General features: G+C 48.6%; 1 long non-coding RNA gene across 1 annotated transcript; it reads left to right on the top strand.

Moving 5' to 3' along the window:
• Window positions 1-437: 437 nt before the first annotated feature.
• On the top strand, window positions 438-4,596 carry LOC135903125 (uncharacterized). The gene is made up of 3 exons (XR_010564731.1): window positions 438-694; window positions 1,282-1,462; window positions 2,649-4,596. It is a non-coding gene; the product is annotated as an uncharacterized lncRNA (long non-coding RNA).
• Window positions 4,597-14,304: the final 9,708 nt, after the last annotated feature.

Consider the following 14,304-nt stretch of genomic DNA (forward strand, 5'->3'; position numbering starts at 1 on the left):
ATTCTTGCCGCGAAAGCCCCTTTCGCGGCGCGCGTTTTTAAGCGCGCGGCTTTGCGCGCACTTATTTCCGCAAGTGAGGCCGTATACCCTATAGGGTTGACTTTCGTACCAGCTGCGCACAGGCACCATACATTATCAAGATGGTGCTGCGAGTCTTTCATTTATCACCTTACTGTCGCTAACACTGACCGCTGGGGTTGCGAATGAAATCAAGCATTTTATCAGTGGGTGGACAGTGGGGCTAGTTTCGGTACCGGCAAATAAAGCGTTGCCATGACACTGGTAGCCAAAGAAAAATTCAGTAACTTTTGCATAGGTGGCCGTATCTTTTCAACCTACACAGCAATAAAGTAAAGCGATGCAATTATTTGCCGAAACAAAATGTTTCCGTCTGTCTTCCTTTTTAGCGTCCTATATCTTTATTCAGTCGCTTCATTCGTTGTGCCACCGGGCGGCGCTTTCGCTCTTATCCCTTCGGCTGCCATTCTCTTCGTTTGCTCCTGCTGCTTTCTGTGCACGTGCACGTTTTTTCGTATGCTCTGCAGTTAAAAACTTTCTTTCTGTGCCTTCGAATGTTCCAGCCATGTCGGAAAAACTGAGGAGAGGATAGAAAGCTTGCTGCGCGACTGTGTGATGTGGTAACTCGGGGAGCAACACAAGGGCGAAATTTTCCCTGTTTCCCAGCGGACCACAGGTAAGCACACTTTTTGTGCAGTCGTTATGAAGAAACAAGCGATGTGCTTATGAAAACAGCTATAGGACGAAACAAAAAAATATTCCGCATTTGTTTTCAAGTGAATATCATTTTTGGTTTGGCGCGGCACAGTTTTCTGCGGTGTGGTAAGAAACTGAAGCTACTTGGCCAATTGATGCTAGCTGACGCGCAGATGGAAATTTCGCTTCAGTATGTGTTAGCGGTTGCTGTTCATTTTTTCCACGAGCAGGTAACTTGCAATTTATATCTGCCGAAGGTATTTGTATGCTTGCTGCACAAACTCGTTAAGCTGGAGAGCATTCCAGTGAACAGGTTTTAATTACATTGCCCCTTTCAATGGTCATGAACACGGCAGAAGTAAAAATAAAATCAATTAAGTAGCAGTCACCGTTTGCGTTTTGAATTACAAGAAGTTCGAGTTACCTATGTGACGACATACGTTCGCTTCACTTTTCAACCTATGTCTAAGTCGGAAATATTTTAGTCGCTTCTTCGTACTCTCAACTTTGGTTTCGCTTTTAAGTGTTTTTTATTCATGACCACGCGGTATTTTGCCCATTTTTCAGGTGTGACATATGGCGAAATTGTGCTAAATGGGAAGTCGTGACGGGGCTGACATGGGAGCATATGTATAACGGCTACGGCCTCTGCTCGAACCACTTCATAGGAATTAAGGGACTACGCCGACCCTGTCGTGGTCGGCTGTGCCGACTGTTGAAGTGGAAGAGCGGACCCTGATCGATGAAGGTAAGAAAAACAAGTTATTAGTGGTTGCAGAATTGGTTTCCGGCAGAACGTTCTGACACGGACAGCACGAGACGACGACGCACACGTCTCTTCCTGTCCCTGTCAGAACGTTCTGCTGGAAACGAATTCTGCTATCTACAACCAACGAGCTCAGGCAAGCACTATTCATTAGTGGCTGCCAATCTGTGTTTCTGTAGTCCATTATTTTCGTACAAAAACCACTTGACAGGGGACGGCGCAAGTGCCATGAGTACGGCCAGCGCTGTCTTTTCCTCGTCGTTTACTACGGCGCCGGCTGCCATGTGACGTGACGCAGCGAATTTTTCTCCGCGTGCGCCACGAAGCCGCGTGCTTGTCAGTTTCTCGTTATCGCTTGCTCGTCTACGGTGCGTGACGTTCCCGATTATAGCCGAAAGTAAAAAGCCGAACAGTTATCGCTAACAACGAGCGAATTCACGTTCGTAAAATGTCACGCCTCGCTTGGCGCTACAGCATACGACACGCCGAAGCCAGTTCTTGCCGCGCGCTGCCCTCTTCTCCCTAAGCTTGGTCTGCTGCTAGCAGAAATTCTTCAGGAGAAAAAGTTCCAATGCTCAGTTGTCCAGCAGCTTTAAACTATTGGAAGTTGGTTTTGCTTTTATGGGTATTTTGCAGAAAAATCAAGACAAGGTACATAGAACGCTCAGTTACCTAATCCTTAACTAGGTGAATCAAAACTTTTATCGATCAAGAAAACTAGCTCTAAAAACTGATGCGTAGTATTCTCAGCCAGCTATTGAGACTTGACACGTTACATATAGCAGCACTACAACTTCGAACATTGCTTATTAAATTTTGGGGGGTATTTCTACTTGAAATCCTGCAAGCAAATATAATGAGAACTAACTTGCATGTATTAAAAGTACTATTTTTCGAAAACAACTCACTTTCTTTTCCCATGCACTAGAAATTGATAATGAACGGGCTTTTCATGTCGTGTTTCGATTAACGTGAAGCGATGTCATATGGCACGCATGTGCTGCCAATGGAATTCGCTTTACAGTGAAACATGACACTCAAACATAGACAGGGCGCTGCGCTTGTCTTGCGTGCCTGTGTGTAGAGTTCCTTCACACAACGCGCAACTTCGGCGAAAATTTGCCAACTAGCCTGACAAGATGTTCTGGTTATGTATCTGTTTTTATAGGTTCTACACCATCGCAGCGAGGCCAAAAGCGGAAAATATACTTACTCACCGGAGACCGCGGGCGTCATCAACCGACTGAGAGATGATACACAATTAAATGTATCGCAAGTCAGCGAAGTTAAAGAGCTGCCGAAATGTTACCACGAGGGAAGCACTAGAGAAGTTAACGCATCATGTGAGCCCAGAGTTCTACCAACTCTTGCAGTGCCAGGTGACGCTCTATTATCGCAAGAGGAAGAGAAGGACATAAAGAAATGTTTTCTGGAGCACGTCGGTGTGGTCGCGCACTTCTGCGGTGTGCCCACTGTACTGAAAGATAAGCTAAACATCAGTCTATTATAAGAACTTTTTTGCTCTAATGAGGGTCGCATAGACCTGCTGCAGTAGTTCTGCTATGCGTGGCTTATGCTGCACATAAGTGACATCAATCTGGATCTCAAAAACAGCGTGCAAGAAAACCCGCTGCAAAAAGAAAGCCCCAAACGCTTGAAAAATAAGGAAAAATGTGTTGCTGCTATTTTATTCTTTAATTCGTATAGCTATTAGGGCGATCTACTGATTAGCCTATCTTTAGAAAATATTTTGGCATATTTCAATATTTGCATAAACATCGTGCAACGTATTCTTTGTGCAGACAATCATTGCTCCCACACTTGCCCCCTGCTCTTCAAAGGTTATTACATAGCTACCATACATGGATCTTGGTATGCTAGAACCTTCTTGAGCTTACTTCAGTAAAATTTTGCAAGTACTAATGTTGCTCGGCACGCTTGACTTCAGTGGTTTCATTAATATGGCAGAAGTGAGAGAGCAGGGCGGGACTCCTTTCGGCAAAGTCATCAATAATCTTAATAAGCAAAGAAAGCATGCTGTGCCGGGAACGAGTGTTCAAGAAAAGTTGAAATGCTTTCGCCTCCTTATTGTGTCGACACCGAAAGTCTCATGACGATGACCTCCAGCCAATGATGATACTCGTAAGCTAGCTGTAACACCTGTCCTATGCTTCAAACAAGTTACGCGAACCTGAACTTATAGCCTCTGTTAAAATGCGTAATGTACATTCAGTGTATTAGAGGAAGGTCGTGAAAACCTTTCAAAAGAGAATTGTTCTGAGCAGGTTGCCCTGATGCATTGAATGCAGCTGACTTGTGTTGCTTTTAGGAAATATTTCATCTCCCGAAGCTATGCATCACTCTGTCCTTGCCCCACCTCTCCTGACGACCAACCGCCGATTGACACATGCATGCTTCTCCTGCATTTACTGTTTCTCAAGAAAGAACTTAGCGCTATTTGTTGTTATTGTCTTGGAACTGTGCCATTTATGCCTAGATGACGGTAGAACAAAGTACATTACAAATTTTAAGAAACACCTGCAATATGCTCGCGAGGAATTTCGTATTGATACTTTTTTTTCGCAATGTTACAGATCTGAATGAAGCTCTAGTGGTCTTACGTATTGTATTGCGAAACAAAGCCAGATATGAAAAAAAAAAACTCGGTGCCCTTCCACTCTGTCAAGAAGGATGACCAGCGAAGTGGTGTATGTGGGCCCCTTAATGGCGAACTGCAGCTCCGCCGCGGATCAGGTCGGCATTGAACTATCTTCGGGATCAGCCCCCGTATGGGGAGTGTTCAACGCCTGCTTCACCTTCACCGCGGGTCGGGCCGGTATTGCACTATCTTCGGGATCGGCCCGCGTATGGGGAGTTTTTTTGCTTATCACGCCAACAACGACACTAAAATTTCCATTGACGGCAGAGGTATACAGCTTCACTGTAAAAAGACTTTATAGACATTTTCGGTATAATTCGCTGGATATTTATCAGCGCATGAGCACAAGGAGAGCTATGCGGAAAATTGACTAGGTATAGCATGTTGGTTTTGGACTAGGAAGTATACACGTTGTATGGAATAAGAAATAAAGGTTTTATTACTGGTATGCGAAAAATGTGGATCTGCTGCTTTTGATCTTCTTATTATTCACAAATAACAGTTGCTACAAAAATTGCTTTCGTAGAGTTGTGTTGTGCACAGAAAACAAGCATGTCCTCTGTAGCAATTTTCTGTCTATGAGAAATTGTAGGAAGCTGTCTTACGTATGTATGATCGTAGTACATAATGCGCCCAATCGTACTGACTAATGAAATACTCAGCTCTACATTATTGTATTGTGTATTGAATGCCTTGCTGTGCTATAGGCTGATAATAATATCAGTGAATAAACCAAAATTTTCTGGCTGCTTATGTTTTGCCGAAACAAAATAACCATGTGGCATTGCATGCTGGCTCGCGCATCCTGAACAGGAAAAGATAAGTTTTCACAGATGCCTTGCACATATGTTCTAAGAAAAGAAAATGAGAAGCCAAAGGGTGTTGAAAACAAAATCGGAAAGAGGAAAACCATCTGAAAAAATTAATGCAAGTGGTGTTTGTTTCCATTGGCGCCTGCAGTGAAAGTCGTGTGAAAGACAAGCGGGATGGCCTTTCTCCCTCGTGCATCAACAAAACCGTTGCCATGGGAGCAGGCTTAGAGGTTGGCCTACCAAGCAACAGGGGACAAATTGGCGTTCCTGACGTAGTACCCGTTTACGTCGAGGGTATACGAGCTGACCTAGCCGTGATTTTATGGCTCGTCTGAGTGTGACGCGCCGAGCTTTGCCCAGCCCAAAGCCGAGGATTGGGTGTGTTCGTGCTGCCGTGTTCAGCGTAGTTTAACATTTGCCGATCTTGAGCGCTCGTGCTTCACGGTAAACGATCAGGTGTGTAATTGTGGATGTGAACCAACCTCCGCTCGCTAGGATGCTCCGGAGCTTCTGTCAACTGTGAAAAAGAAAAGTGGAATTGTTTGCAATTTCAGAGGGAAAAAAAAACTACAGTGGACGTTACGTGTGCATTGAGGCTCAAACAAGATCGCGCAATTAGGCAGCCTGAATGTGCATACTACGCAGTTATTAATGCGAGTAGACTTTAAAATATTGTTTTGTGGAGTGTAGCGCCATTCTGCTTTTGCAATTAGGTTATGAGGAAAGAGAGAGAGAGAGAAATAACATGATAAATACAGGGAGAGTGACCGGAAGAAAGCTTCCAGTTTGTTACCCTGCACTGGGGGAAGGGGAAAAAGAGGTAAAGAATTGCGGAGAAAGATGCGATAAATAGAGAGGTCCCTTCTGATGCGGAAAGTAAATGATTTCCTGAGAGCGACGCCAAGCTACAGCCGTCATAGTACTGTTGTCTCGGGTCGGGATTGTCCAGATGGAGGATGGAGTCGAAAAGAGTGGTCAAAGCGGTTCAGACATGTGCTGGAAACTTGGTGTGTCCCATAAGGACTGTGTGGTATCAATCGCATGCACGTGAAGTTTCCGTTTTTGCCACCTGTTATTTGCACCTGTTCTTGATAGCGAGATGGATTCCTACACGCCTTCTTCATGACCAGATCCAGCTGCATCTTCGGCATGCTCATTGCCCGTTATGCCACAGTGGTTTGGGAGCTACTGAAACGTGACGTCGTATACTTGCATGACGAGGTGAGGCAGGAGCTCTTGAGTTTCTAGAACTAGTTGTTCCTAGGGTCCATGGCGTAAGGCTGAAAGCAATGAAGGTAAAGCTGCCTAGGGTCACCGAAAACACTACAGTTTTGGAGTGGTTCCTCACGGATCACACGATGCTTGCTACGAAGAGCAGTAATATCCGCGGGTGCCGATGTTGCCTGGCGGAATGCCTGAAACTTTATGGGGGTGATTTCCGCTGAAAAATTCATGGATCCCGCAGATCCGTCCATGGTGCTTGAACCATTAGTGTAAAGATGGGTATGGTCGTTGAATACCTCGCACAGCTTGAGCAGAGAGACCTGTTTAGAGCTGCGGGGAGAGTTGGCTCTTCGTCCAAATTTTTTGTAAGAACAATATGTTTTTCAGATTCGTAGCTGACCAATTACTTGAAAAGGTACTGCGCTACTGGATCTTTTTTCTTTGTCCGAAGAGCGTGAAGATCCTAGGGCACCTAAGCACTTTGCAGTTGTGAATGCGAAAGCATTAATGCCCAATTAAGCGCCGGGGAGTGGTCCTTCGAGTTTTTCGCTGCGAGTAATGTTTTCTAGTTTTTCTGCGGGATACGTTATCGAGTTTTGCCATTAAATTGGTGCGGGTTCATTTTTCGTACAGTGTTTACGTTAGCATGCTGACTGTAGGCCGGAATCATTTGGACGATATTGCTGAGAAATCAAGGACGCCGTATTCCACAGACAACCTACGCGGCGAGAGACCGAGGAAGCAGCAGCGACCATACGGCTTTGTTGGATACGGACCCCTTTCCTGGCCTCACTCAAGTTTCCCGACCACATCCAATCGCCATGGCATTCCAATTAGGGTGTGCAGGGGCGGGTCTACCACGTTCCCGGACCTGTCAGACAAGTTGGCGACGCCCACCTCATGCGCCATACGTCGAGCTATTGTCTCTACCCCTGCTTGACTCTTCCGAAAGTGCAACGGGAGCCTGGCACGGTTCCAGGTAGTTGATCTTGGTCCCGAGCAAAGCTGTTTTGCAGCTCTGAAAGGTCGTTCGAGAACAACCCGTCTGCTCCAGCTGAGCGCTTGCAGGCCAGGAGGCAACGCCGGTGGCAAGTCACCCAACGGACAGTGGAGCCCTTGGAGCGACCCCATGGGCCGAATGTGACGGCACTTGCAAACCAGGAGGAACGAGGCATCAGCTTACAGCGTCTTGAAGGTCATGGACTGCGAGGCGAGCGAGCGGTGCAAGGTTGAATAGGTCGGAAAGTGCAGCCATGTACTTGAACTCCACTCCGTCCAGTCCGCAGTTCGTTCATGGTCTCTCCGTGAAAACGTGGCTGCGCATTCTAAGTTTCAAATTTCTCCTGAAAACTGGCAACAGGCTAAGGAGAAGCTTGGAACCAGGATTTAGGAATTCAACGCGTTGTCATGCCCATTGACTGCTCGAGCGACAGTTCTTCGCTCACTTCTGTTTTCCTTCCTGACGTATGTGGCGTGCACGTGTGTCTCCTGTTCCAACCCGAACCAAGCTTATATCTTGGAGAGGGTCCTCTTTCGCTTCCTCTGGAAAGGGACAACTGCTTGTGTAGCTAGGCAGGTGCTCAAGTTGCCCAGGGATAAGGGAGGACTCTGAATCCCCGACCTGGGCATCGGGGCTACTGCACTACAAGTCAGGTGGACCCTGGTCGCTCTTAACTCGGATATGCTCTTAACTCGTAGCTTAACTTTCTTTTTTCTTAGCACCCGACTCCGCTTGTTTTCGCAGAGCACATTTTCCCGCTGTGTGCCTCGCTCAGGTTTCCCGTCCACCATTTATGCGGCGGCTGCCAACTCTCTGGTTAGCCTCCGCAAGGTTCACCCCGGCATCGACGTTATACTATAGTTTCAACTCTAATCCAAGACTTAGTACATATCCTCACCCCAGGTCTCCCCCCGCATTGCCAAAGGTACGATCTGTCCATCCACAGGCCAAACTGGAAGCTCTTTACGGCCAGTTTCCTCAACGCTAGGCGGGCTACATTCATGTACCGCCTGGCGCGAGGGTGCCTGCCGTTGAATTACAGGCCCTTCGCAGCACTCTGGGCTCGTGGAGCGTGCCCTTTTTGTGGCGCTCGCGAGGACTCGGTTCATATCTTTACGCAGTGTTTGCTTGCTGCAGCCCTTCTCCAAAGGCTTGCCAGTCTCTTTAAGCTTCCAGGTGTTCCATACCAGAGGGTTCGATTTTTGCACCCTTTGCCTAATCAGGGGATCGACCAGTTCGTGCTTCTTGCCGAGTGCTCATACCAAGTTTGGTTCGCACGCTGTGATGAAATTTTCGCAGGACGGGCGCCGGGCTTTCACGAAGTGCTTACGAAAGCACGGATGGAGGTCTGGTTCCATCTTACCCGTGAGCGGCATCGCTTGGGCGAGAAGTTTCTCGAAGTGTGCGCTCGTCCTGCCGTGATTTTTGGTGAGTCAGGTGGAAAGCTCTTCACTAAGTTATGATGCATGCTAGTAAGGTCGCTCGACTCGACCGTGTGTGCCAGTCGATCTACGGGGTTTTGTTTGGCCCAGTGGAACCCAGAGCCGGAACCGGTGGGGGCGCACCCTCGTGTAGTCGCGCTGCCCCGTGGATGGCTTTGGTGGTCTCCATGGTTGTATGCCTTGACCTCTTTTGCGTCAAAGCAGTCCGAGGGTCAGTCAGGCTTGTGTCTTGTAAGACAGACATGGCTGTTTGTGTGTTGAGCGCAGTCTCTCAGTTGTGCTGAACCACAACAGCCACCTTGTCCGGGAAGGACCATTGGCCCGAACCAAAGCCCCCCGCCCAGTCAGCCCGGGCTGAGGGGGAGCGCCGGGGTCAGTGTATCGGATGATGTTGGGTTGATGAGTGTATGAGTGACTTGGCACCTCCGCGTGCCAAGTCCTCTTCCCATCTGACAACGGCGCCGGTGACAAGTCACCCATCGGACAGTGGAGCCCTTGGAGCGACCCCATGGGCCGAATGTGGCGGCACTTGCACGGGCGCCTACCATTGGCGGAAACTGACGACACCTGAGCGGGCTCGACGATTGGCCGAAAATGACGTGACCCCGAGAGACCGAATGGCTTAAATCGAGAGACAGGGAGAGGAGACATTCATTTCCTTCATTTATTCATTCTTCTTGCCACGGGCCGCAGCGTCCTATTTGCTGCCGGCTGTCGATGACTTTATGGCTGTTGATTACTTGGTGTTATTACTGTAAATAAACCTTCTTTTCTCAAAATCATCCTCAACGTCGGCCAATTCCCGCAGTCAACGGCAAGATCTAATAGCTTCATGGAATAATTATTAGAGGGAACTCTGGCACTAGTGTCTACGGGAGCTGCAGGCGGGGCGGTTCAGCCAGCAGGGGAATCATAAGCGGTGCATGGATTCACCTAAACTTCGTCCTTCTGGCTTCAAACGGTTTCGTCACTGTAAACTCGTCATTTTCAACAAGGGACTGTGTAATAAATCAGTACATACACATTATTAAACTTCTCGGATGGCAGGATTAGAACACAGGAAGGCTAGCACGGAATCCCAATATTGAAATCATTACGCCACGGACGCATGCGTCGACCAGCGGCATGGAACGCCCATATAAATTTCTCGCGGGCAACCCAGTGCGTTGAGACGCTTGGCGCGTTTCGATTTGGCTATACCTCGACAGGCTGGATCGGTGCGATTAGTAGCGATTACGCGTGTTCGGGGAATATTCTGCACATATAAACGTATAGATTGATCTGAAATTTAGGACAATGAAGGCAGAGAAAGCATAATAAACAAAGTCGTAAGAACGCCTGAATCCATAAGCACGAAGGCCAGACAAATCCGTGTACTACCCATCATTTCCGTGGTGGCTGAACGATTGCAGCGCCAGAATTTCCTCTTGTAATTATTGCAGGAAACTTTATGGCAGCGGCCACCAAGGCCGGCGGGCGCGCGCGGCAGCTAAGTCCAGTGGGAGAGAGAGAGAGAGAGAGAGATAAGGACAGCGCCGGCTTCCGTGATCGAGACGGAGGCACCCGCACGCGCGCGTCACGCGACTGCATGCCTCGCCGACGACAACCCGTCTCGCCCCACGGCGTCGCGTCATCGTATCTGCTCCGTCAAGGCGCCCTGGTGACAGGGCATCGCGGCGATGTCCTCTCCCCTCACGCAACACCTGGCGCGCTAGTACTGCAGAAGCTGTTCCAATTCACCCGCTCTGCTTCGTCGAGGCGAGCTCGTGACCTGACATTTGATGCTCTCGCATCTAAAATTTAGCGCAACTGTGCACCAATATTTCCGCTGTTATATTTACAGCGAAAATTCGTTTATTTGAGTGTCCTGAAAGAACGATGGACACGCGGACTAGCCACAAGGGACTCCTTTAGCCGAGCGGCCGAGAGAGAGAGAGAGAGAGAGAGAGAGAGAGAGAGAGAGAGAGAGAGCGCAAGGAAAGGAAACGCAGGCAGGCTAACTAGACGAGCGTCTGGTGCGCTGGCCTACGCTGGGGGTAAGGGAAAGGGGAAAAGAAAGAAGAAAAGAGAGCTGCCGATAAGCTCACCCGAACAGCGCTGATGAGTACGACGAAAAGACCGAACTAGCCGAAATGTACGATGCGCTGCTACCAGGCCCATACATTCATATACGATGCACGAAAGTCACACCGCTCACAAGGTGCGATGCGATCTTCCTTGAAACGAAGCGGATCAAGTGCATCAGGGTCCTGGGAAATTTTCATTATACACTGAAGGTTGTAATGTGCCTTTCCAAGAAATGTTCCACCACATGAATTTTATTGCGATAGTAATAATACGAACACTAGATGTGCGTTCGCGCCGTCGCCGCGCTGTACCGGGTAAGAGGGTATCTTGACGCGCGCTGGTCTTCCTGTGCGCCCAGTAACCTGCTGGCCAGCTAACCTGCTGAATTTCGGTGGCGCGGCAGTGCGACACACTGAAATGGAACAGGGAACGGCAGCGCGGATCGTTCGCCTTGGGACCAGCACGCGAACTCCTCGCTGAAGGCGCTCCTCATCATGCCAGCATTGTGACTGCGAGTGTTCGTGGTCATCCACTGAACTTTTTTATGTGTGTATTTAAGCTCGTGACATCAAGCGTGTTCAGTTAGTTAGCGAATGTTTACTGCACGCATACACGCGCCAAAGAAAAAGAACATACAAAGGCAAGGAAAAAAAACTAATGTAAACAACATAAAGAAAAAGACATCAAGAGGAGCTGTTCGGGAAATCTGTCTGGGTTAGTAATACTGGCGGTTGAGGCGAGCAGGTGATTCCAATCACGGCAAGTTTTTGTAGAAATTGCTTATCTTTCCGCGCCATTAATGCACTAAGTGTCTCTGGTCATTCGACCTCAGAATTGGCTTAATAGTGTCAGGGTTGGGGGCTCAATCCCATCGCTCGTGATCCGTTGTCAAGACTGGAGTCGGGCAGGAATTAGAAGATAGCTGGCCCATGCCGTCGTCCAACTTATCCACGCTGAGGACGTTGATGAAGGGAAGGACTGCTTCTCATCGAGAACGAGGAATATGGGTTTATTTACAGTATTTATATCAGTCTAACATGACTGTTTGAGAAAGTACTTCAGTCTAACATGACTGCTTGAGAGAGAGAGTGACCTGAGCAGCCGCACAACAACGGTTTTTAAACACTCGGTCCTCTCCCGATACAAGGTGATGCGAACGTTCGTTTAGTCATCGCAAACTAGCCGCTTCTCCGCAGAACGGTTTACACACACACATGCACACACACACGTGTTTACGGTCCGAAACCGACACCACACGAATTTCATAGAACTCGGAGCCGTTCCGGGTAGCGCGTTGTCTTGCGTCTTGATCGGGGCGTGGGAAGGAGCAAAACGGCGTTCCCGCGGCAACTCGCGCACCCGTAGCAGATCAGGTCCGCGTTGGGAAGTTTGGTAACAATAGTTGGCCCGCCAAACTCATTCCGTCACAACGGCGATGAGGCTAGAGCTTGGCGGCGGTTTCAGCACAAAGCCTGCTTCGTCGAACCCATCCTAGCTCAAGCGACGGAGAGTGGAGGAGGCGCGTATTGTTCCCCGACACATAGTCGATTTAGTCACGCTGAGGCTAGGTGTTGGCGGCGATGCTCCTGAGATGTTGCTTCCACAGTCGCAACTGGGTGGCAAAACTTGCACTGCAGCTGGCCGTTCTTAACAATAGCTAACGCTCGCCGCTAGAGGTAGTAGCGATCGCACTCCAATTTGGTATGCTTCGCTTGTCATCATCTACAGTTATGGTGTCGGTGTGATGACCGGCCAGGAAAACCTGACCCCCGTTCGCGTGAATGCCGCGGGGCGGCGCTGTTGTCAGGGGCGCCGTCAGCACGCGCGGCCGTCCGCTGCGTGTTTAGAGGGAATGCTGTAGTGGAAACGCATTTGACTGAGTTTTAGAAATTTTAGCTAATACTGCAGTCCCTTAGACATCGCAAAGATGGTATTGCGCTACGGTTATCATGCGGTTTTCGAATACGGGGTAACACAACCGAGTTTTCTGCTGGTAGAAAGCGAGCACGCATTTTAGAAATTTCATATTAAAGCCACTAAATCAGCGGGGAGCTTATCTATCGTAGAATGCTCTTTGCACGATTTATATGCAATCGTATTCTTTCTTCTCCGAGGTTAACGCGATAACTGCTAGGATCCCCCGGAATGTTCATTCTCGCCACCCGTTTTTTTTTTTAGTTGTGGGCGTTATTACGTACGAAAGCGTTTAAGTTCGTTTACACCTGCCAAATCAGCATTAAACCATGACATACGTTGTAGTGCAACGTCCTGGAGTCATTTCATTCTCACTGCAATTCAAAAACCAGATAAACAAAAGCAACATGTTTCTGGACGAGCAAACTTTATTGCATACAGCAGAATGTACTTCCAATTCTGCTGCTTGTTTCACATCACGCAAGGCTTCGTTCTTTTGCCTTTTTTCTCATCCATTTCCTGGTTAAGGCTCTTCAAATGAAAGTGGATTCTGGTAAGGCAGAAAAACCTGACCACCGATTCTGTAAGTGCCAGGCAATGCTCCACACAACCAATTTGTGGCACATTTGTACTCGCTTTCTTGAGTATGCTGAAGGCAGCTTTAGAATGCAGACGCGTTCTGCTAAATTCATGTGTTAGCCTGCTTTCAAGAGCTTGAATCAGACGATACAATGACTCCGACGGGTAGAGAAGCCCACCCAAGTCCCACTCTTTGGAGGCATCAGCTGGGAGTTCTTTTGGGATACAGTCCCTCGGCACAAGGCAGGCATCCCTGCATGCTGCACAGCTAGTTGAGAGCACACGCTTCCTGGCCACGTAGCCTGCAATGTAGTATACCAAGCGAGCATCGCTTCGTTTTTCAACATAGTCCACATGGTCCACGGCCACTTCAACAGCCTCCATGGGTAATACATCATCTTGTTTCTCATTTTCCAGGAGTGCCTCTTCCGCAGAAAGAAGGGAGTCCGGAAGTACTGGCGACAGGCTTCCACCTCTAGGGCTCTTTGCAAGACTGTAAAAGCTCAAGCACCTGCAAATGTTTAAATTACAGGAAGCAGTTCAGCAAAATTATTTTTACAGCCAAAGATATACAAGTACCTGATGATAAGGATGAACTGAGCCGGTGGGGTGAAAATTTGCACCGCTTGCCTGCAGTACTATCCCAAACGAGCACTCAAGGCAGTCTTGGCTCAGGTGCGACGTCATCAGGTATCTGAAGCCGACCTTTTCGGTTAAGTACTTCAGGAGGGCCTTTGTGGAATGTATTGAAACATGTAGCGGTTTGTCGGCCCTTGGAATGGCACGCGCCCACTTCAAAAACAGTTCTTGGCAAGTCGGCGCACGGAAAAGGGACACTTTTTCCGAACAAGATTTATAACCGGAATCGCACCCTGGCACGAAGCACCACCCCTGAGTTTTTTTCTTTGAAGTTGAAGGCATCTTCGTCAGCCCACAGCAGTTATAAATAAGCAGCAGACGCAACAATCTGCAGCAAAACACACCGTGAACATCCGGCGCCCAGGCGCTGTCTAGCCGGACTCGCTGCCTTCTCTGCGCAGTCTCCGCGGAAATGCACACGGCGCCCCGGGCCGCAGCGCTCTGTATTGCCCTAGCGGCAGTCACGCGCAAGGGGATCACCCCTCTCT

This window comes from Dermacentor albipictus, chromosome 1 (genome assembly GCF_038994185.2).
Source record: "Dermacentor albipictus isolate Rhodes 1998 colony chromosome 1, USDA_Dalb.pri_finalv2, whole genome shotgun sequence".
NCBI lineage: Eukaryota > Metazoa > Arthropoda > Arachnida > Ixodida > Ixodidae > Dermacentor > Dermacentor albipictus.